General features: G+C 41.5%; 1 pseudogene; it reads right to left on the reverse strand.

Annotated features, from left to right (window-relative positions):
• Positions 1-4,863: 4,863 nt before the first annotated feature.
• LOC147445134 (uncharacterized) lies at positions 4,864-5,517 on the reverse strand (annotated as a pseudogene).
• Positions 5,518-24,705: the final 19,188 nt, after the last annotated feature.

Raw genomic sequence — 24,705 nt, forward strand, 5'->3', positions numbered from 1 at the left:
GAACTCTTGTTTGTTCTTTTTAAAACACTTATCCGAAGGATGATTGGTCTTTCCAAAGTGGATGCAAGAATTTTTGCTAAAACAATCATGGTTTGATGATTGTTGCTGCCATAGATCGCACAAGATCTAGTGCTGGTAGTAGGTCTAGCTGAAGTTGTAGTCGAAGTGAAACCATGGGCTACATATGCAGTAGGTATGGTAAAACTAACAGTGGTACTCGTTTCTCTTCTTAATACAATGAATTTATGATACCGTCCAAAGAAAACAACGGATACTTCTCTTTTACAATAGTTACAATCTGACAAATTTTGCAAGTAGGTTATTAAGGAAAATAGCTTTATGATCTTCATCCGGAACAAGGGCTTCAACATAAAATAACGGAGTGCGAATTCTTTTCAATCTATTAGCCAAAGCTGCAATAATATCATCATCATGCATGGAAAGAGAATATAGTTCCATTTTAAGGCTCATTTTGGAGTATGTGACTTTGGGACCAAAAAATTTCTCTAATTCCATCCAAGCAGCATTTGAAGATTACACGTCATCCAAATAATGAATAAAGCCATCTTTAAGAGATGTTAGAATAATACCTAATGCTTGCTCATCCTTGTGTTGTTACTCGGTAGATAGCACTCTCCTATAACTGCAGCGGGTGCCAACTTCATCGGTTGCTAAGGGCTTGACCATGCTCCAAAGGTTTTTTTTTTGCATTAGGTAGCCTTTCACTTTAATTTGCCGCGTATGAAATCTGGATCCATTAAATTTTTCCACCTTTGATGCCATGCTTGATTTACTTTGCAAATTGAAGAGGGGTTTTTTTAATTGTCATAGACAAAAGCTTGTAATAGCTTCCTTTTGATATGCTAGCAAAAATTTATCTTTAAGCTTTGTGATATCCCACCAACACCGTGAAGACAGTGTTTCAGTACGCCTTTGCAAAATTTCCAAATTTTGTGGGCGTTTTGGTATGCAACCCAGTTGCGCCACCAAAACCCTAACTATGGGCGTTTTGATATGCAGGTTGTTAACAAGCTTTGATGTCTAGTAGTATGCTGATATGCTAGTCAAAGAGCAATACTTTTTGCAATAGTGTATTGATATGCTATCAGATACACAAGCCAAGGCATGAAGGCATTTTGAAATGCTAGTAAAAAACATGCATGCATTTTTTACAATGTTCTAGTAGGCTGCATGTTTTGATTAGCTGCTTGTTGAACTTAGTGTCTCTGCATTTTGGAATGCTGTTGGGATCACCCACAGTATGCAACAACCATGCCGCCAAGGCCTTGAGAAGACTGACAACATTTTGATATGTCGGATGCAAGAGATCTCCTTGCCTTCACCTGCATCTCCTAAGCTTGCACCAAGTCCCACCTTAGTGTGCCTTTTGATATGCATGCAAAAATTCTTGCCAAGGCATGTGCTCTAATACCAATGTAGGATCTTGGATATGGATGGTGTAGGCAGGTAGGACCCATGGCAACGAGAAGAAGTGTGCAAAGATGGGACGAGAGAGAGAGAGAGAGAGAGAGAGAGAGAGAGAGAGAGAGAGAGAGAGAGAGAGAGAGAGAGAGAGAGAGAGAGAGAGAGAGAGAGAGAGAGAGAGAGCTCGACACACTAAGAAAAGCAAAACACGCTTATTTTTTGCTTGTATTGATTTATAAAAGAGGCCTTATATATATAGAGCTATTTAGCCATGCAAACTTAAAAGAAAGAGGACTAAAGTGTATTTGCATGCTCCAAGATAATGTTCCCATGGGTTACCAAACTTGAGCTTGGAACCCAACAATGGTTGCCTTTCAATCTATAGAGAACCACTGTTGAGCAATGGTATTACATGTTTGCGCGCTCCACACCTCGGTGTCATTTGTATGTTGAAAATATATGAAGCTGGCAAGTGATCGTCAACTCTGGGTGGTGCTTGCCCATGGATCAATCGAGATAAATGGTCCGAGTAGTCCCTTTTTTGACTACTACTATGAAATGAAAGTCTAGCAATATAATGAACCATCAAACTATTTGACCATTATTGCATGGTTTGTTCACTAAGTACAATAGTGCCTAGTAATCCACATATAATATATATTTGTTTGGGATAAGGTAATGTCTAAACTTTTCTATGGCATAGATCATTCCCAATCCTTCTCTTTTGGTGGTCATATTAATTTTTGTCCACATTATTGAGTTGTCTACTGGAGTAACAAATTGGATATCCGTATTGCTCTCTCCAGGTTGTGCTAAGATGCATCCGATCGCATAGGTCAACACATCTATGTGGACATGGCTTTCATTTTTGCTCTTCGTTCCTTCCAAGGATTATCACGGCTAACGCTAGACTTGTCAGTCTTGATTTCCACTTGGTTTTCGTCTTTTATCTTGGGCTGATTAACCTCTTTCTTTGCTTGGGCTCTCGTCATGACCTTGACTGGAACCGTAGTTTCATTTTCTGACCCCACTGGCGATGGTATGGAATTTACCATGTTTAACAAAGTTTTACCTCTCGTGTCAGGATGATTTGGACAATCGACAATAAAGTGAGTTATGCCAAAATCGTTACAATAAGCATTCACCCTTACGATATCAGTCCTTGGACAATCTTTTATAAGGTGATCTCCATTACATTTGTAACAAGGTCCTCGAGGCATAGGTGCACTAGCATACGGTTTCTGAGGATACGAAGGTCTAGGCTTAGGTCCTCCTAGAGATATAAACATTACAGGTTGTGGTTCCTAGTTATGGGATCCTTCCCTTCTAGATGTTGGCATTTCAGAGGTGTTTCCACCTTCTTCCTTCCAACCCTCAGATTGAGATGCCTCCTCATAATGTGGATAACTCGGACAACTATAACCTCCTTGTTCCTCGTAGTATGATGCTAGCACTAGCGCTCTCTCATGTGTTTCCTCCGCAGATGTAGCGTATCTAACAGCTACCTATGTTTCTCCAGGCAAGGGAGGTTGAGCTCCAAGCACTGGCATGGGCTTCTCTACTCTTGCTGGGTAATGAGTTGGACCAGGCATATATCTGGGTCCTGGTTGAGCTTGTTGTTCTCGTGGTCTCTCTCTTACATAACCCTTGTTGTAAAAGCACTCATCTGTCGTGTGATTTGTGAATTTCTTCTCGATATCACACCACTTAGGTGCTCTCTGCGGTATGGATCTCTTGACAAATGGTCCCCTCCACAGCTATAACATCTCCTTGGCTTTGGTACATTTGCTACTGCTGCTACATTGACTTGTCTCAGGAGCTCTTCGGTCAATTGCTCATAGTTGACCACCGCATCTGTCTTTTTAGTTGTTCTATCAAAAGATGTGTAACTCGAGGTAGAACTCTTTCAGTCGCCAATCTTCTCTGCTTCATCCTCAAAAAATTTGCAATTATCGACCATGTCTATTGCTTCCTTGGTTACTTCGTCTAGCATTCCACACTTCTTTAGGTACAAGTCCTTTTTTAGTACTTCACTCCGTAAGCCTCGAATAAATCGGCTGACTATCTTGGCTGCTGTTGGAAGTTCATCTACTGGACACCTTTTTACATACCTCTTCATTCGTCTAGAAGCGTTCCTCACAGTCTCCTTGTTTTCCTGCTTGAAGTTTATAATTTGAGAATAAGAGTTGTGCTCTAAACCTCTTTTGGAAAACTCTCCCATGAACTCGTCATAGAACTCTTCCATGCTTGTGAATTCTACGTTTTTCAAGGATTGAAACCAATCCGCAGTGTCTCCCTCTGAGGTCATACCGAATCCTTGCGTCCTAGCATCAGTAATATTCTCAGCCTCTATGACCTGCATAAAGCTGGCCACATGTCCAAATGGGTCTCCTGATCCAGAAAATTTCTTGTTCACCCATTGAGCTACCTGGGACGGTCGGACTTGTCGTTCTCCAAACATTCTCTCTGGTCCCACACCTCCCATAATCCCTTCTACTGGAGCTCCTACTATAGGTGCTCGTCTTGTCGGCGCTCTGGCAATCATTCCATGTGATGGTGGATGTGTTGGTCTCGTATATAGACCGAATGTCCACCTCTCGTTTCTAGCCTTTCCGCTACCATACTTGTACTAGGAGTCTTTCCTGGAGCTCTCATCGTAGTTCTTGCTATCACAACTCCTTCCTTTCGGCTAGTAGACTCCCTAGGAAAGCTTTTCTCTCATTTCGCATGCTCTGTCTCTCTTATGGACTCATCCATGAACTCTATTTCAACCTTTTCTCATAGTTGACCACCGCATCCGTCTTTTTAGCCGTTCTATCAGAAGATGTGTCACTCGAGGTAGAACTCTTTCAGTCGCCAATCTTCTCTGCTTCATCCTCCAAAAATTTGCAATTATCGACCATGTCTATTGCTTCCTTGGTTACTTCATCTAACATTCCACACTTCTTTAGGTACAAGTCCTTTTTTAGTACTTCACTCCGTAAGCCTCAAATAAATCGGTTGACTATCTTGGCTACTTCCGAAGTTCATCTACTGGACACCTTTTTACATACCTCTTCATTCGTTTGGAAGCGTTCTTCACAGTCTCCTTATTTTCCCGCTCGAAGTTTATAATTTGAGAATAAGAGTTGTGCTCTAAACCTCTTTTGGAAAACTCTCCCATGAACTTGTCATAGAACTCTTCCATGCTTGTGAATTCTAGTGTCTCCTTGTAGGGTCATACCAAATCCTTGAAACTGCGTCCTAGCATCGGTAATATTCTCAGCCTCTATGACCTACATAAAGCTGGACACATGTCCAAATGGGTCTCCTGATCCATAAAATTTCTTGTTCACCCATTTAGCTACCTGGGACGGTCGGACTCGTCGTTCTCCAAACATTCTCTCTGGTCCCATACCTCCCATAATCCCTTTTCTCTCATTTCGCATGCTCTGTCTCTCATATGGACTCATCCATGAACTCTATTTCAAGCTCTTCTACATTCTTAGGCCTTATAGCGTTAGGGTTAAGTGTTGACACTGATACTCCATCGATCTTAAAGTTATGAAGATCTATCTGGACAGTCTTACAATACCTTCTCTCGTACTTGTCTACTATGAGACTAGGATATCCTGGTTTACTCCTATCCTCAAAGATATACAAATACTTCTCTTCAGCCAACTCGCTTGGCATAGGGTCCATGCACTTGTAGAATATGCTTCCCAATTCAGGTTGTCCGCAGTATAATCCATCTTCTAGGTGGTCGGTAAAAACTCTTTTTACCCAAATAATTGTTTTTGAATAAGGTCATAGGAAGTTCTGGTTGTCTTTCAGTAACGTCAAACCTTTCCTCATTCGCCACTATGTTTCCAAACTCGTCCACTAGGTCAGGATCTCCTACAACTCAGTACTGAGCACCTTTCCTATCCACATAACAATTAGCATTGTAGTAAGCATCTACAAAGTCGGGGCCATTCCACGGACATCACCGCAGCGGTAATAGTAATTACCATTGCTGTCCTGATATATGGTTGTACCATGTCAGTTTGGGTATTTAAACGCTAACTCCATCTTGTTTTGTTCCTCGAAGATGGTAGGGATCCCTGCTCCCATGTCACCACTTAAAACACTCTTGCCCTTTCCTTCAAAAGCAATGTCGAAGGACGAGTAGTCAGATGACGTACTAGATCCTTCTTGTATAGCAGTTAAGGGTTCTAAGTCAAGTTGGTTTACACTCTCCTCAGTGGACATCGTGCTAACTTGACTTTTGACACTTTTAGCTCCTGACTTAAAAAAGGCTCCTGATCTCAAATACATAAGAGACTCAAAGCTGTATGGCAAACTTGAAGCTTACCTGGACTCCTTCTTCCTGTGCGACTCTGTGATGATCTCCTTTTGGGATCTACACAAGTATGGTTAGTTTGTTCACAAGGGTTTTCCTTGAACCATGAAAAAATCTTTCAATTATGTACAACAATCACTTTTTTATGACAACTGGTCGGTCTTAGAAAATTTGTGTTTTTCTCCCCAATGGGTGTTTCAGGGTCTTCTGGTGGTCCAATTTCAAATGTGAAATGATGGTTGGGATCTATGTGAAGAGTATGTCCTAGCTGTATAGTCACATTTTGCAAAAAATGTATGAATCACCCCTTTTTGAGTCTATCACGATAGACTGATAGACTCCTCAGTATAAGTCAATTTAAAATTGTGACTTCACCTTTGGGTTCCTCTTACTCTCTAGAGTCTATCCCTCAAGTTTCATGCAATTTGGACTCTTGGTTTGTATCAGACTGAATCTCTATCTGGGCCTTAGACTCACTTTTAGTGATCCAAACACCTTTAAAATTGATATGTGTTCTCTTTAGATCCTTTGGAAGCTAACCCTAGGAGGGTTTTGCAAGAAAATGGCTACAACTCCACTTTCTTAGTCTATCACGATAGACTCAAGATCTCATCCATTTTTGGTCTTTTCCCAAAGTTCTCTCCACAGCTGGATTCCCCACCCTCTGTTTAGTGTATCCACAAATTTGTGCAGTGTTTGGACAATAGGTTAGGGCCTTTTTGCCAATATATCTCTGAACTCAGATTCTAACATCAGACTTGGGGTTTGGTGGTCAAGCAGGTGTTCAAATGTCCTCAGATTTTGTGAGCACTCTTATTTTGATGTGTTGAGTCAGTGGTCCTAGGGGTTTTACCTGAATGTGAGTTTATCCCCAAATAGTGAGTCTATCGCGATAGACTCAGCAAAGGACAACGGATGTGATTTCTCTACTGTTTTTGGACAGTTTGGTTCCCTGTGCCCATATAAGTCTATCCCTTGAGTTTCACTGAATTTGGACTCATTTTGACCTTGGACTCAAACACTTGACAAATTTCACTTTTCTATGGCAAATTCACAACTCAAATGCACTTAAAGTGATGCAAATTTGATGACACTTCAACTTAAGCTTGTGAATATCAGTTGTACATCATGACACAATCAGCTTACCCAAGGCTAATGGTTATATCTCTTTTTGGCCTCTTTAGGTTCACTTAGTGTTTTTATGGCAATCCCTTGTTTTTTCTTGTTGGTTTTTGTTGCAATTTTAACGTTTTCTCAAGCGCTTGATCATAAATCCAAATGCCTACCCTAATCACACCCTTAAAGAGTGTATGGTGTGGGTTTTGCTTTCAAGGCAAGCAAACAGCCTCGTCGTTTCTTCCTTTTGTTTGTTTTGCATTTTTACAGCGTTTTTCTACACTATTTCTACACAACCATAACATCACTCAAAACCATAAAACCATAACTCCAAACCATAACTCCACACTATCCTACCTAACTAAATCTAACTAGTCGCAGACCCTCGGCAAGACACAGGCTTCCTGGCTATCCACTAGATCTCAGGATACCCTCTCCTGGATCTTTTCTAAAAGTTTAAGCTCTCTCTAGTTGAAACTACAATAAGCTAACCATCACACAAGTGAAGTAGATCTTCCTACTTAAGGTCTTGTGTCCCCGGCAACGGCGCCAATGTTTTAGGGTAAACTACTCCCCTGTTCATGCTCACAGCACGACACAGACAACATACTTACTTGTCATCCGGTGACACGACTAACCCATAGGTGCACGGAGGCAATCTGGTTAGCTTGTCAGGCTGAGACCAACCTACACATACGCACTCCTATGATGCATCAATCACTAATCTTTACTAATCCCAACCCACTCTATCCCTTAATGCTCATAACACCATATGCACATCAAATGAACTCGGAATCACTCCAAACTTACTAGGCACCATCCCCTCACTAGGATACACTTACCTATAAGTCCAGTCTCACCCGATTATAACCCTAACCCTATGAAATACAGTCGCGATAGACTCACATGTCGAGTGCATGGGCTACAACCCGCTCCGTGATTATGATCTCTGTATCTTTTCTGCCTTGTAAATCTGTCACCTTGGCCACTCCATCCTCCTTGATGCTTGTTACAAACTCCCATACTCTTTTGATGTCCACCCCTGCTGGTATTGCTTCGAAGTAGTTATGGAGGTCAATTTTCTCCAAGTAGCCGGCCATTTTTCTTTGTACAAATTCATTGAACTCTCTTGGCAGCATTGGTAGCTCTATTACATTGCCTTCATTGTCTTTGAACACTCCCTGGTAGATCTTTAGGTCGTTTGACTCTAACAGATCTTCTTGTATCCAGGTGCTGGTGGGCTTTAGTGTTCCCTCTGGAATGAAAAAAGGTTCCACCTCGTCTAGATAATCTTTGATTGTCATTCTTCTCTTCTTTGCCGGTGACTTTGAGGCTGCCATAGATCCTGTTGCACTCAGTAATCCAAAGTTAGACTTTTTCCCATATTAGCTACGAAACGGAGTTTTACCTATCCAAATGACTTGAAAATTGAAATTAAAGCTTAAAAGGAACTTGTGAAGCTGTGCATGTGCTCACAGTGCAAATCTGGCCAAAATTTTCCATCTAGACATCCTACGCGTAGGATGTCTTTTTCATCAGAATTGGTTCATATTTGACATGCAGGTAGCGCAAGGCTCATGGAACATGGCTATAGGCTTGGATTTGACTTTGGCTATCAAAAAGTGGATTTTTGGGCTGATTCAGGCTTTAAGTCACAATTTGGGTAGAATGTCCATCATAGGTAGCAATTGATGTCCAAATGGGTTGAAAATTGGTATATGGGCTCATTGCACCGTGGTATTGGCTCCCATGATGTCATTCTTTGCACAGAAGGCTAAATTTATGCTGGAGACATCCTACGCGTAAGATGTCTTTTTCATTAAAATGACATGAAACTTGTTCTGTGGGTTGTCCTTGGCCTATGGTACAAGGCCATGTTCTTGGATTTGAATTTGGACAAGATTTGATGCTTGTAAGGCTCTATGAGGTGTTTTTGGGTTCAAAAAGTGTATCTTGAAGGTGTTGGGGTTCAAAAGTGATTAGAATGGCTTCAAAAAGTGTATCTTGAAGGTGTTGGGGTTCAAAAGTGATTAGAATGGCTTCAAACTTGACATATGGGCTCTTGATGATGAGGTAATTGGATCTGGAATGATAAAACATCCCTTGCATGCCAAAAAGGTCAAATAGACATCCTAGTAGGATGTCTATTTCATCATTTTTTCTCCCTGACCACACAGATTGTTTGCTGATGTGTTGGTGAATGTGTTGTGAAAGTTTCATGGGATTTGGACAAGATTTGGTAGGTCTTTGGCCCATTATTGCCTCTATGCCGTAACTTTGCGTTTTTTCATGCATATGAGGTCAAATCTGGTCCAAATCTGATGAAACTTGGTGTATGGCTTGTAAATGTCATTCAGAACATGTGCATGACAAAAAATGTTGGACTTTGTGCCAAAAAGTGCCCTTGAGACATCCTACACGTAGGATGTCTCTTGGTGATTTTTTCAGTGCTGGTGCTCCCAGTGCTTGCCCTTTGCTCCCCTAAGGCCCTTTTGAGCCTAATTTCAACAAAAAAGTCAAATGGATAGAGTATAACTCCCTGTGTGGACTTCAGAGCCTCCGAGCCGTTTTTTGACTTTTGGAGTGCTTTTTGGCGATGAAATTTCTTGATGTTGGTCTCCATAGCTTCCCAATTCCTTGGGGATCTTTGTCGTATGGCTTTTGTCGACTTTGGCTTCACTAGAGCTCCATTTGGCAATTTGTCGCTCTAGAAGCACCCGTGGTTACGTTTACATACCTTTGATGATTTGTGGTGGTCTACCACCATAGGACTTGGTTGTTGATGGTCTAGGAAAGCTGCTCGTGAAGTTTGGTGGCAAACGGACTTGCGGTTTGCCCGCAAGTTGACGCTTTGTGTGTCTGATGCCGTTTCCGAGTTTTAGTGCCGCTTCGGGTCACTTTTCGGTCATGCGGGTCATATAGACTTGTCGAGCATGTTGAGATGCTCCTACCCATGAATTTTGGTAGCATTTGGTCGCCGTTTCGCCGATTTTCCATTTGGTGGCCTCTTGCGGATTTCTAGGAATTAGGGTTTTTCCTGATGGTTTCCTACTGCCTTTTGGCTATCCAGGACTGGTCTCCTAGACTAGGGTAAGCTGCCGATGAAGTCTTGTTGCTTTTGGGTTAGCCGTTAGGCCGCCGTCTCTACTTGTAGGTCTCTACCGCTCGCTTTGTGTGTGGCCCCTACGTTAGTTTTCGCGACATAATGACAAACATGCGCGGGAAAAGCTGAAGGTGGTGAGCCTACCTCTCATGTCTGGAGCTTGTCGGGTAGTCGTGCGCATCGTAGAAGCTGCTGGAAGGTCGATCCGCTCTAGGTGGCAGAAGCTCTCTCCACAAAGTCAATAGTAAGAATGAGTTAAAAATGGGGTGAAAATTTCTTATAATGGAGGTCCCCGAACCACTTTTCATGAAATTTGACATGTGCTCCTATCTTCTTGCGAGATGCGGTTTAGGCTCAAAAATTTCTTGATTTGGACTCCATTTGCTCTGTTTACCAGAAATTTGGCATTTCGGTCAAAACCTGGCCAAAACACACTTTCCGCCCCAATCTCATAATTGCACCCCCACTGTACCATAGGTTGTCCTATAGTCACTGATCATCACCATATTTTTTGTTTTTCATTACAACTGTTCTTCACCTGCTTTTTGTATTTTTGAAGTTTTTATTCCGAAAATTAGCAAAATTAAAAAGAAAATAGAAAATCAAACCCAGAAAATCCCCAAAAATCATAATAAATCACAAACATCACCGCAACACATTATATACACTCACATGCAATTTTTATGGCCAAATTTCTCCGTTTTACCAATATTTTGCCTGAAAAATGGCTATTTCTACTTATATACACACACCTAGGGGCTTGATTTGGCGTTTGGCCCCATATACCTGTAGATTCATGCTGTATAAGGGCATATATACTTGGGTTACTCAAAAAAATTTCGCAATCAAACAACAACCCATAAAATAGTCGAAAATCATGCCCCTTTTTGTTGTTTCTGTTATTGGTTCCGCATTTGAGAGTGCCTCTAGAATGCCTCCCCCCCTCATAGCCGGAGTCCTCCCGGACGACATGGTATCGCCTCGGAGTATGTGCCGTGCATAGGTTGAAAAAGTTGTGCTAATGCCTGGCCGATTAATGTGGCCCTATTTTATGCATACTTTGTCAATGCATGGAAAAATTAATGTTGTGCAAGAGAAGGGAATAAGCAAGATGCTTATTGGCATTCGCTGTCGAGGTTTCCTATTTTCTTTGCAAGTAACAGCTGTAACTCTACTTCTCTCTGTTTAATTGTCTTTTTTGCAAAAGGCAATTGCTTTGCCATCACTGTTGATGGAGTCGTAGCTGTTTCTAAGGATAGAATTGGCTGGGATGTAATGGCTATGGGCCTTATGACCTTGGATTTCCATTGGTATTTTGTTGCTGCCGATTTTTGTAGATGGTTTGGCACTTTCTTGTTTTCCACTGGTTCGTCTGTCATTGGCATCCACATATGTTGGTTTTCCCTTTTAAAATGCAGCTGTCTGCTTTCCATTGTTGCTTGTACGGAATGTAGTTCTTTTTGCTTTTGCTTTGGTATCCAAATGTGAGTGACATTTGGATTTTGGCTAATCATTTTCTTTGGGATCCACATCTGTTTTATGCCCTTGGTTTGTGGTTGAACCTTCTGCTGTGGTGGAATCCTTTTGTTGCATTGTTGTTTGTTTGCCATTGCAGTTCTATCTTGGCGCATCCATACTTGTTTACCTTGTTTTGGTGGCCTAGATTTTTGCATTGCGGCTGGTGACTTCGTCTGTCTGTAATTAGCATGGTTGGCTTTTACCTGATTGTTGGTCTCGGGTATCATTTTGTTCTTTAATGGCATTCGTGCTTTTGGCTTTGTTTCCAGTGATTGCATGGCTTGCAGTTGATCATGATGGTATTGCTGAGCAAAAGTTATCACCTGTTGTTCATGTTCGTGCTGAATTTTGACCGCCTTTGCTTTCCAATCTATCTGCACATTGTACTCTTTTTGCCAAGGTTGCCCTAGCATCATTGGGTGCTGTGTGCTTTCATTTGTCACCACATAGAATTTGTGTGGGTAAATATATTGATGTATCTGTACATGCAATATAGTCCATCCCAATGTTTTCAATGGGTGTGATTTGCTACTTTTCAGCACTTGAGGAGCAGGATGAAGTTGATCTGTGACTTTGAGCTGTTGGTATAATCCGTAAGAGATCAAATTTGCTTGAGCACCAGAATCAAGCAATGCTATTGATTCAACTTGATTGCTGCCCACTTTGACTGTAATTATTGGCTCCACTATTTCCTCCTCCAACTGCATCAGTCGAATGGCACTGATTCTCAATGGGGGTCTACTTTGTTGTTGTTGTCGCAGAAGCCTTCTTTTTGCAATGCGTTCTTGTGCTTCGGCTTGAGCTTCCTCCCGTATTCTCTGTTTTTCCTTCATTCTTTGTTTTCCTTGATGAATTTGTTGGAGCATCTCCTGTGTGAGTGGTAGATGATACCTCCTCAGTCGACATCCACTAATCCAGTTTGGCATTTCTTCACCTGCTAATGTAGTAAGCTTAACAGCTCCACTTTGTGATAGATCACTAATCACAAATGGACCCATCCCCGCTTTTTAAGTTTCTTGGCATGTTGCTTCAAGGTATAAACAAGTACGTAATCACCTGTTTTAAACTCTTTGGTACGCACATGTTTGTCAAAAAATTCCTTTTGTCTTCTCTTTTTAGCGTAGATTGAAGCGACAGCTCATAAGCGGAGTTCATCTAGCTTTTCAAGATCATCAATCCTTGAAGAGAGCTCATGCCCTGTCCATTCCAGGCTTTTTGCTACTCGTAGAGTTGGGATTAAAAACTCTATGGGTAGTATAGCATTTAGGCCAAATACCATGTTGTATGGTGTTGTTCCTATTGATGTTTTGTAAGCTACCCTGTATGCCCATAGTGTTGAGTATAGCTATTGATCCCAATCTGTTCTTGATTATGACACTATTTTAGTGAGAACCGTGCATAGTGTTTTATTTGTGGCCTCAGCTTGCCCATTGGCTTGTGGATGGTATGGTGCGGATTTCCTATGTATGACCATGAATTCCTCTAGCAGATATTAAATGACTTCATTGAGAAAATGTGTTCCACAGTCACTGACAATTTCTATTGGTAACCCGTAACGTACAAAAACATTCTCATACAAAAATTGTGCCGTGGTGCGTGCATCAGCTTTTTGTGTTGCTTTGGCTTCAACCCATTTTGTGAGATAGTCCGTAGCCACAATGATATATTGGGTATGGGTGCGATATGCAAGGGGGGATATAGGTCCCACAAAATCAATGCCCCATTTTGCAAATGCTCTTGCTCCCATCATTGGCCGTAATGGCATCTCATCTCTTTTTATTGGCATCTTGGTGCGTTGGCATGCATCACAATGCTTTACAAACTCTTCAGCATCCATGTGCAATGTAGGCCACCAAATTCCTGCGGTTAAGACAATTTTTGCCGTCTTATCGCCCGAAAAATGGCCTCCACTTATTCCGCCATGTGCATGTTCTAGAATCAGCACGTATTCACTTTGACTTGCACAGATTCTAAGTTGATTGTCCTTTCCCCGCTTATAGAGTTGATTCCCGATTAACTGAAAGTCACGTGCTTCCAGCTCTATAGTTTTTTCCCGTTCTCTTGTGATGTTCTCAGGTAACGTCCTAGTGGTTAAGAAGTCAATGATATATTGACTCCATGTAGGTGCTATGTTTACCTGAAACAAAGTTGCATGATCCACTCATCGTTTGGCACTACATATAGTACAATTGGTAACATAAGAATGTGTGTCTGCATATATAGTTGGCCAGTAAACCCCTATCTGTTTCAGTCTCTGGTGTGTCTTCACTGTTGAACAATGAAATGCACAACCCTGGACATGTGCCTCTTCAAGGTAGCACTCGCATTCTTCCGGATTTATACATAATCGTAGGATTATGTCAGATTCAAGATGATACAGCTGTCCTGCTATCAACTGGAAGCTTTTTGTTTGCCGAATTGTTTGCTGTTTGGATCTGCATTCCGTATTATCAAACTCACTTCCGAAGGAAAGAATGCTAACAATTTCCTGAGACCATTTGGGTACCATTTCAATGTTGAAAAGATAAGCATCTGGTATGTCATCATCTACTCCTTCAGGAGCTTCCCCATTGTGTATCCTTGAAAGATGATCTGCTCGTAGATGGGTTTTACCCTTTTTGACCACCACTGTGAAGTCAAATTCTAGTAATATAATAAACCAGCGTACGATTCTCCCTGTATTGCAAGGTTTATTTACTAGGTATGAAAGAGCTTGATGATATGTGAAGAACACAAATTTGTTTGCAAGCAAATAATGCCAAAATTTCTTTACAGCATAAATCATTCCTAACCCTTCCCTCTCAGTGGTTGTGTAGTTCTTTTCTGCACTGTTTAACTGTCAGCTCGCATAGTAAACTGAAAAATCCATTGTTCCGTCTCGAGGTTGAGCTAGAATACTTCCAATGGCATATGCTGAAGCATCAATGTGCACATGGAATATCTTTTCCCAATCTGGTGCCTTTAGTACAGGTGCTGATATAAGGTTTTCCTTCAGCTTTTGGAATGAAGTTTCACACTCCTCGGTCCACTCGAAATTGACTAACAAACGATACAGAGGTTGTACGATAACCGCATACATGTATATGAATCTTCGATAATATCCGCAGTGTCCCATGAAGGATTGCACTTGTTTCGCATTAGTAGGCCTGGGCAGGTCTACAATGACTTTGACTTTGTCTAGGTCTGTGGTTATGCCATTTCTTGAGACAATGTGTCCTAAGATTCGTCCTTGCTTAACCATAAATACACACTTTTCCGGGTTAAGACAGATTCGATATGTCCTGCACTTTTCAAAGACCTTTTTCAAATGGTCCATATGTTCCTCTCGCAAAAGAGAGTGTACACACAGGTCATCCATGTAAATTTCTAAGAATATTCTTAGGTATTCCTTGAATGCGTGAGTCATTAACCTCTGGAAAGTGGCTGGTGCATTAGTTAAGCCAAATGGCATAACTCGATACGCATTAATCCCCCATTCTGTGGCAAACGCTGTTTTGTGTTGATCCTCCCTAGCTATTGCCAGTTGGTTGTATCCTGAAAACCCATCCAAAAAGGAATAAGCCCGTTTCCCGGCCACTCGCTCAAGGACATGTTCTGTGATTGGCAAGGGATAATTATCCCTTATGGTTGCTGCATTCACCTTCTTGAGGTTTACACACACTCGCAGTTTTCCATTCTTTTTGGGAACTACCACAATGGGTGACACCCAATCTGTATATTCAATCTCATAGATGAATTCCGCTTCCATCAGCTTATCAATCTCTTCTTTGATTCGTTTAGCAAATGTGTCATTATATGTATAAGGACGTTGTTTGCTAGGTTTTGCATTCGATTTCAAAGGAATTGTATGTTGGCATATCAATGGATCAACTCCTTTGAGGTCTTTATAAGACCAAGAGAACACATCTTTATACTTCTTGAGAAGTTGTGTTAGCTGTTCTTCCTCCTCAGGCTCTAAATCGTTAGCTATATAGACCGGCTCAGGCTTTTCACCTGGTTCTGCGAGATCTAATTTTTTTGCATTTTCAAGTCCATCGTAAGATTTTTGGTTGGTTCTTTCCCTGACTGGTGGTGTCATGATGATTTTTCTGTCCTGGATAGTAAATTTCCGATAGTATGCCGGTACGTTCATGTTCTCCCTTTCTGACTTCCAATTTCCATCACTATCTTCTTCAGTAGTCTATATCTCTCTCAAAGACCGTTTCAGTTCTTGGAATTTCTGTTTACGCTCCAGTTTGGTCCACTCTTGGTCTTTTGTTGTTTCTTTTTTTTATTTTTGAGATTCTTGTGATTTTGTTTCTGTTTTAGCTTTTCGTACCTGTTTTATTTCCTCTCGCGTTCGTTTTATTCGATTTTTTGAGAATTTTTCTGATATTTGATCTTTTACACAATCCTCTGCTTTTACAAGCATCAAATACTGAGTTTTACCTTTTATCCTGGGCATCAGGTTCTTTGTCGCTTTGTTTCTTGCTCGTTTCCTCCTATAGCGTTCTTGGCGTCTAGGGTGTTGATTAGCAAAATCATAAAACTTGATATTCTCGGCTTTATTTCCACGCCCACTTGAGGTGTCTGAACACTCATTATCTGCATCATCATTTACTTCCAAATATTCAGAGGAGTTGTAAAACTCTTCTTGTTCCGGTGGTTCTACCGTCTCTTTTTCTAGTATAACGCTTACCACGTAATAGGGTAGCACATCATAGCCATCCTTATCGCAAAATTTTGTTGTTGGACTGTCGGTAATGATATAGACATCCAATGTTGCTAGTATGTGTTCCCATTTTAGAGGTTCCAAGGCATCTTCAGGGAAAGGTTCCGGAATATACTCCTTGTCCTCAATTGCTCTTTCTAAGACGCAGTCCTCTCTTCTTAAGCTTCCACAATGTGAAGCTCTGCACATCCATAGCTCTTTTGGTTGCCCTAACCATGCTGACAGTTCTGATCCCGCTACTGTAGCCGAATCAAACTCTTCCACAGGTGTTTGGTTCACATCTTTGTAGCTATGGTCTTTCAGGTGTATTTTAGTTGTCGTTTCGCTATGTCTGAGGTATATGTGGTCATATCCCCAATCTTGGACCATCTTTAGTTGTCACATGAATGGTCGTCCCAAGATGATCTCATAATTGTTCTTTTTGTCGAAATCGACTATTACAAATGTATGCTCATACTCGATTCCGCACGAAGTGACAATTACTTTTTCTAAGAGTCCTAGAGGCTTCTCCATGAACCCATCTGCCAATTGCAGTTTCATTCTGGTAGCCCTCAAAGCTGGTTTCTCCATTTTTTCCAGATATCCTTGGTGGCGATTGCAACCCCCGCTCCACTGTCAAGAATAGCCTTGGAAACTATTCCTTGGAATTCTACTCGTAACGTGGTGTTTCCGTCTTCTCCCTCGCAATATTCTTCAACCTTATTCAATGGTACCAGCTTAGTGTTTAGTTGAGGCCTGTCCAACTCTCTGATCCCTTCAAGGTGGGGTCTTTCACTCCAAATTTTTCTAGGTATTTTCCTATTGTGGTCCACATGTTTGGCGGCCTTAACCTTAGGAGTTCTGCTAACGTGATTGTACATGCCACCGGAGTGGATAACAACTCAATCAATCCTTGCGAATCCATGCTGTGATTCGACAGGGGAAAAGGGGGTTGCACAAGAACGAGGTGAGAAAGACTTTTGGTTTGGGTACACCCAAAGTGGAGAAAAGAATCTTTTCATATTCTTTATAATAAAGTGAGTAGGAGATAGATCTAAGGTACCCATGTCTTTTTAATAGGAATCTTGAAAAATTCTTTGGGCTTAAGAGAAAAGGAAAAGGAAATGGTAAAGTTTTCCTTCGAAATCAATTCAATAGTATGTAGTAGTGATTTTGGTATATATTTGGAAGCTTGAGAACATTGAAGCAAAAGTACAAGGAGCATAATTTTTTAATTTAGTGGAAGCTTGAGCGCAATTGAAAAGGTGGCAATGGAATGCCCATGAGTGAGCATAGATGGAGATGCCTACATGGGGAGGGATGTGTTGAGCTACTAAGACAAGTTCAGGGCTACCAGGTGTTAGGCCACAACTAGGAAAGACTTGAGTGTGTTTTTGAAAGGGAAAATGACCCAAATACCCTTCTAATTTGTGGAAATTTCCAAGATACCCTTGCATCTATTTTTTTTTGTGAGAATTCATTTTTGACACTTGAGATCCGTTTTTGAGTGCTTAGCATGTAATTTGTCACAAATTATCCCGTAAAAAAGGCAAATATGTCTAAAAATAATGAAGCAATTAATCTCCGAAGCCTACACAACCAAATCAAATTCTAATTCTAGCATCTTGTATTGATACACAATCAATTGTCATTTTGAATCAGCATTATGCACCCAATAGGGTCACTCGCATTTCTTTTTCATGGGTATCCGATACACCACTTTTGGGATCGCAAGAAAAAGGCTAATGGCTGCCAAGACGGGGAAGGTAACGTAACGTGGTAGGAGAGCAGCGCAAGGCAAGGAAGGTGAGGTCATGTGGTAGGGGAACAGCACAAGGCAAGAGATGGAGGCAAGGGGGTAGGTGGCGATCAAGGCGAGCTGACTGTGGTGGCAAGTGGTAGTAGTGCACAAGGGGAGGAGCCACAACATGTGAAGGCAAGGCAGCTGAGCAACGTTTTTTTTTGCAATGAGACCCGCCGAAGGAAGTGGTTAGGCTGGAGCCCAGTAGCACGTACCATCTCTGTTTCCCTCTAGCTTGTGCATAGGGGATAGCCATTAATGAGTAGCTGTGTGTGTGTGTGTGTGTGTGTGTGTCTAAGAAAACATGCACACACAAGGGTCAAAGGTCAAATACTGTAGCATGCTGGACGCGACGGTGATAACGAGCAAGGGCTTTGTTGCAAGTGTGCAAGCAAGGGGGATTTAGAGATTGGGGGTGGAAAAAGGAGGGTGCCCTTAGGAAAAGAGGAAGGTGACATATGGGGGCATCGCCTGGAGCGCATGGCGGTTTAGCGAGAGTGGAGAAAGGGTTTGCATGCACTACGTTTGCAAAGCTTTCAGACATGGAAAACGGTGCGACTAATGCAGGGAGCTTGGGGGGGCGGGGAGCGGGGGGGCCAGGCATTTATGCTCGCATGGGAGCACTTTGCAGGGGAAAGCGTTCGAGCTTGGGAAAGCGAGTAGTGGGAATCTAGATTCCCACTAATATAATGGATATGGAGCGAGTATGTCCCTACGATGTAAAAAAAATCGTTATTATATCGAATCTGAGAGGATGCCCTATTAATTGAAAGTGCTACTGTCGACGGCGTGTGGGTAACAGCGCGGATGGCACAGTCATCAACACCAGCAAGCTAGGCAAAGGAAATGGAAGCGCAAGAGGGAGGGAGAGAGGTCAACACACATGGCATGAAGTGGAGCAACAGGCGCAAGTGGACGAGGGCTTGGGAAGGTGTTGAAATACATTTTTTAGAAAATAAAAGGTGTACTTTGGTATCCCCGAAAGCGGCTGGCTGAGCTGGTTAGCTTCGCGATTTGTTGGCCGGCCCGTCAAAGTTCAATTCTGGACACCGACTCTGAATTTTGCTGTTCTGGTGACATACTGGTAGAGAGATTCTGCAAGGGGATTGAGAGAAAACGAAACGAAATGAAAACGAAGGAGACAAGGCACATGCTAGCTGGCCTAGATTGCAGTTGTCGAGCGGATGCACATGGCGGGCATGAGCTACAAGTGCATGACAAGGTCTTGGATAGCAAGTCTGCAGCACCAGCAAGGGCTATAGGAGGGCACGACAGGGTGCTTTTTTTCGGAATCATTTAGGTAGAATGTTAAGAGATGCCTCTTGTGTGTCAAGTGTCCACACACACCATTTTGTAGCATGTAAAACTTGAATATGCAACGAAGAAGTACAAAACTTGGATATGTGAAGTTGACCGTGCAGATCAACGACTTTCAATTAGCTTTAAAGGAAATCTTTAAAAGTTTTGAGCTATTATTTTGGTAATATTTATGCCACTTTTTGGAAAAAATTTCTAAGCCTCCTTTCACATGCAACGATTTGCACCAACATGTGTGCTAATACTATGTCTTTTTTTGGTGAAAAAACTCAATTGGTTTGCTCTTCACACTTTCAACTACATATATGGGAAAATGTTACAACTTTTACTCACTTCTTTGTAAGCTAGATTTCTAACTAGATGTATTTCTGCACCTTTAGTACAAGCTCTTGCACTTGTCCCCTACATTTCATTACCTGCTATCTCATTATGCTCCTAAGTGTGGTATCACTTGTGGTGCACGGGTAGAGGTAAGGTAGGTTCAACAGTCTTGCACAATCAGAATTCTCAGGCTTTGGGCAATGTAGATGAGGATGTATATCATGGGAGTCATCACTCACTCCCATCCTCCTACCATTGCTTCTCTCAATAGCTCCATTTGCAGGCAAGGTCAATTTTTTTGTTACAGGAATCAAAAGTGGGAGATTTATTTTGCGAGATAATTTTGCTAAGAGGATGAACCGTACCATATAAGAAAAGTTACGTAGCATGTTGTCTAATGCAACATGGAAGCATTAGCAACTACTGTTCATCTTATTAATAGATCTCCTAACAAGAATTTAGATGAGAAGGTACCTGAAGAGATTTGGTATGGGAAGCCACCTTCTTACAAGCATCTTAGAGTCTTTGGCTGTGAAGCGTATTGCCATGTTCTAAAGGAGTTTCGAAGCAAGTTGGATCCTAAGTCAAAGAACTGCATATTTTTTGGCTATGGAAATCCTGGCGAGATGGGATTTTGGTTATGAGATCCTGAAGCTAAAAAGATAGTTCGCAGCAATGACGTATACTTCAATGAAGAAAAGATGTATAAGAAGCCTGTGCATACAGTGGAGGTAAGGAGAGTTATCTTCCAAGAAGATGGAGTTGTCCACAATAGGGCTAAAGTGCTTAATGTCAGGCAACAAGTATAGAATCCTTCTATAGTACACGATATTGTTGAGGGACAACCAACTCAAGCAGTTATTAGAAGGTCTACAAGAGTTTCAAGGCCTCGTGATAGATTCAGTCCCTCATTGGACTACATTATGTTGACAAATTCCGGAGAGCCTTCCTGCTATAAGGAAGCCATGTCAATGGATACCAAGGCAAAGTGGGAGAAAGCTATGCAATCAGAAATGGACTCATTGCATAAGAATCAAACTTGGAAGTTGGTTTGGTTGCGTAAAGGTAAAAAGGCATTACCATGCAAATGGGTGTACAAGCAGAAAATTACACCTCATGATAATAAACCCAAGAAAGAGGCACGACTTGTTGCTAAAGGATTTAAGCAGCAACATGGTATTGACTTTGATGAGATCTTTTCTCCGATTGTCAGGATGACTATTGTGCAGTGCGTACTTGCATTGGTTGCTAAAGAGGACATGGAACTTGATCAAATGGATGTCAAGGCGGCGTTCTTGCATATTGATTATCTTCCAGAAGAAGTTTATATGCAGCAGCTAGAAGGTTTTGTTGAGAAGGGCAATGAAGACTTGGTGTCTCAGTTAGAAAAGACTCTTTATGGTCTAAAACAGTCATCAAGGGAGTTATATCGTAAATTCTACTCCTTCATGCTCTCTCAAGGCTACAAACATAGCGATATGGACCATTGCCTCTACACTAAGCGAGCTAAAGGTGGTAGTTTGCTGATTTTGGTCCTTTATGTGGATGATATATTAATTGCCGAAAAATGCAGGGATGAGATTTCAGCTTTGAAATCAGAGTTACATGCAAACTTTGAAATGAAAGACATGGGTGAAGCAAGCCCATCGTTGGCATGCGCATAAGGCGAGACAGATGCAAGAAATTGGTCTATTTGTCTCAACATGAGTACATTGCTAAAAAGTGCTCAAGTGTTTCAATATGGAGAAGGGGAAGGCATTGAGTACTCCATTGCCTCCATATATGTGAAACTTCCTAAAAATGATTGCCCCAAGTCTGAAGAAGAAAACGCTGAAATGGCATAAGTGCCTTATTCATCTGCAGTTGGGAGTTTGATGTATGCTATGATTGCTACACGTCCTGACATTGCTTTTGCAATGGGATTTGTTAGCAGATATATGTCAAATCCAGGTAAGAAACATTGAAAGGCAGTGAAAGGGTTATGCGATATTTGAATGGTACAAAAGAAATGTGCATTTGCCATTGGAAGAAAAGAAGCACGTGTAATGGGTTACACGGATGCAGATTATGCAGGAGACCTAGACAAGAAAGAAAGAAAGAAAAAATATTAATAGAAACTCATATGAAAGTACTTTTCTTGTGTGAGATTGTCTTGCAAGCATGCTTGAATTGGCATTAGTCGGTACTTTTCTCCATTGCTCCCCCTTTCTTGCTCGGTTCACTACATGTGATGGCTTGGATGAAGGCGGTGGTTCTTTTCATGCATGGGATTAAAAATGGTAGTGCCTTGTGTAAGATCCTAGTTGACCCTATCATGCTTGAAAAAAAAAGGTATGTTGTGCAAGAAAAGAGGGGTCTTACAGCAATGTGTTCTAAGGGCTTTTGCCAAAGAGGGTAGTGCACTCATCCTAATGTTTTATTGACTTTTTGTATATTATTATATATATGAGGTGTGGCCCATAGAGCACGTATTGTAGTGTTAGGCATGTTCTTGTATGCTCATGGGTTGTGTTTGGTGCTGAAGCCAATGTTGACTTGCCATACTAAATAATCTATCTTTAATTGTTTATTGACCATTCCTAGGTTTTGAGGGAGAACTTTGCAACCTCAATTTTCTATATTTGCTACATCCATGGCTATAATACCCTTGGATTTTGAAGCTTGATCTTCTGTTAATGGAGTTATCTATCGTATTACTGTGAGTTTAGGCACCTACTTACCTCTCTTTGTTGTTGACTTGTTTCATGTGGTGGTCATAGGTCAAGATGTAGTATTGAGCATTGTCAACAACTTCTCATCCACTTAGATTCTTGATTCTTATTGGGGATTTGTAAATGTTGGCTAGTACTACATTGGCTTGTTTTATATGCTCAAAGATGAACACTACAAGAGGCTCTTCATATTAGCGACGCTCACACAGTGACGCTCAAAAAAAATTTTCCCGACGTCGTTATGAGCGTCGCTATAAGCGTCGCTATGAGCGTCGTAAATTTACAAAGGAATTTGCGATGCTCATAGCGACGCTTATAGCGACGCTCATAGCGACGTCGGCTAGGGCAAAAAAATAACCGAGCGCACCCAAAAACTCAGATCTCAGATCTGAGTTTTTCGGCGCCCTCAAGCAAGGAGCAGGTAACGCTCTCCCTCACTCTCTCTCTCTCTCTCTCTCTCTCTCTCTCTTTTTCTTCTCCACACACACACACACACACACGAGGAGAGGAAGGAGAGCCAGGTATGCTCCTTCCCTCTCCTCATTCTCATGTTCCCTTCTCCTCTTTCTCTCTCCCTCTCTCTCTCTCTCTCACACACACACACACACACACATAGTGTTTTTGAGAGAGAGAGAGAGAGAGAGAGAGAGAGAGAGAGAGAGAGAGTACAAACAAAAACAAAAACGCACACACACATACATAAACAAAGAATGCACACACATTGAGAGAGAAAAAGAGAGAGAGAGAGCATGCATAAATAAAAAACGCACGCATTGAGAGAGGAAAAGAGAGAGAGAACATGCATAAACAAAAAACGCACACATTGAAAGAGGAAAAGAGAGAGAAAACATGCATACGATCCAAAAAAATGCACACACATTGAGAGAGAAAGAGAGAGAAACTAATTTAACGTCGTAGGAAACTAATTAAAATTAAAAGACCTAAAGATCTAGCCGACGAGGAGTTGAACTCAAGACCTATTATTCAAGAGGGAAATGGCATAATTAATCTATCATACTTGGCATGGGTGATAGAAAAGTTATACCATTTATCTCTTTTTATTGGCACACACATCCACACACGCGCACACACACAAGAAGAAGAGAGTTATAACGTCGTAGGAAACTATCTTAAAAGACGTTAAAGATTAGGTTATATGTAGACTTACATTAAATTAGATTTAGGTTTATTTTTAACTAGATTTACGTTTATTTAAGCTAGATTTAGATTTACGTTATATTAGATTAGATTTAGGTCTCCATAGACTGTGATGCCTGCATGAAGCGGGTGAAGAAATCCCTCAATGGAATATAGGGTATTGCTGCCTTCACTCATGGTGGGCTTCGTCGATCCAAAAGTACTGGTGAAATGTCTTCAGAAGATAGGGAAGAAGGTGGATCTTCAGGGCGGCAAGAGTCACTACATCCCCGACACAATGACCATCTAGACAACCTCTAGTCATTAGACTTACGTTAAATTAGATTTAGCTTTATTTTTAGTTAGATTTACGTTTATTTAGATTTACGCTTATTTACGTTAGATCGAGTCCACGCAAGAATTACTTACGGTTTAGGGTTTAGAGTTAGACGAACAGTGAAAAGATCTACTGTGAAAAGATGTTAAGATGAAGTGAAGTGCTACAGCTAGAGAAGAGGCAAAGGGGTTTTGTCCACTACATGCAGTATCATGTAGACGTGGGTGTGTAGATTTCTTGTACCCACAAATATAGGTATTGACCAATAAAGACGAGATTATAACCCGGTGGTTCTGATCTCCGTGCACCTCTAGACCGAGGTGTGCGGGGATTGGACATGACTAGAGAATGTGAGGTAAAGAGAGAGAGAGAGAGAGAGAGAGAGAGAGAGAGAGAGAGAGAGAGAGAGAGAGAGAGAGAGAGAGAGATAGAGATAAGACGAAGAATGCCAATAGAATATTAAATTTGTTGTCCAGGTTATAAGTTTTTTATCCTCATTATGAGTAGCGACGAGGATGTGGGACCGTCCAACCGAAACACCTATCTCTCAACGAGGGTCTTATGTCCTTGTAATCAATGCAAGCATGCTGTGCGACGGACAAGACGTGTTTCTTTGTAGCACGTTCGCGAATTTGGCGAGTTCGATCCATCTATTATAGATCGAGTTGTTGCCAATTATAACTCGTCGGACTCTGACGCTGGCTAACAAGTAGCAATCTTGCAACCCAATAGACGTGTTCGCAGGCGCTTTGGTCAAGCAGCATATGTGAGGCCACAAGATGTAGCCTCTGACAGCTCGGGGGATGATCATGCAGAGCACATTCCCAACGAGGCAATGTTTGAGCCCGAGATTGATGAAATGATCGAGACGATCATGGATTCAGAAAGGCTTATCTATGATGATATGA

This window comes from Adiantum capillus-veneris, chromosome 13 (genome assembly GCF_014529385.1).
Source record: "Adiantum capillus-veneris isolate H3 chromosome 13, ASM1452938v2, whole genome shotgun sequence".
NCBI lineage: Eukaryota > Viridiplantae > Streptophyta > Polypodiopsida > Polypodiales > Pteridaceae > Adiantum > Adiantum capillus-veneris.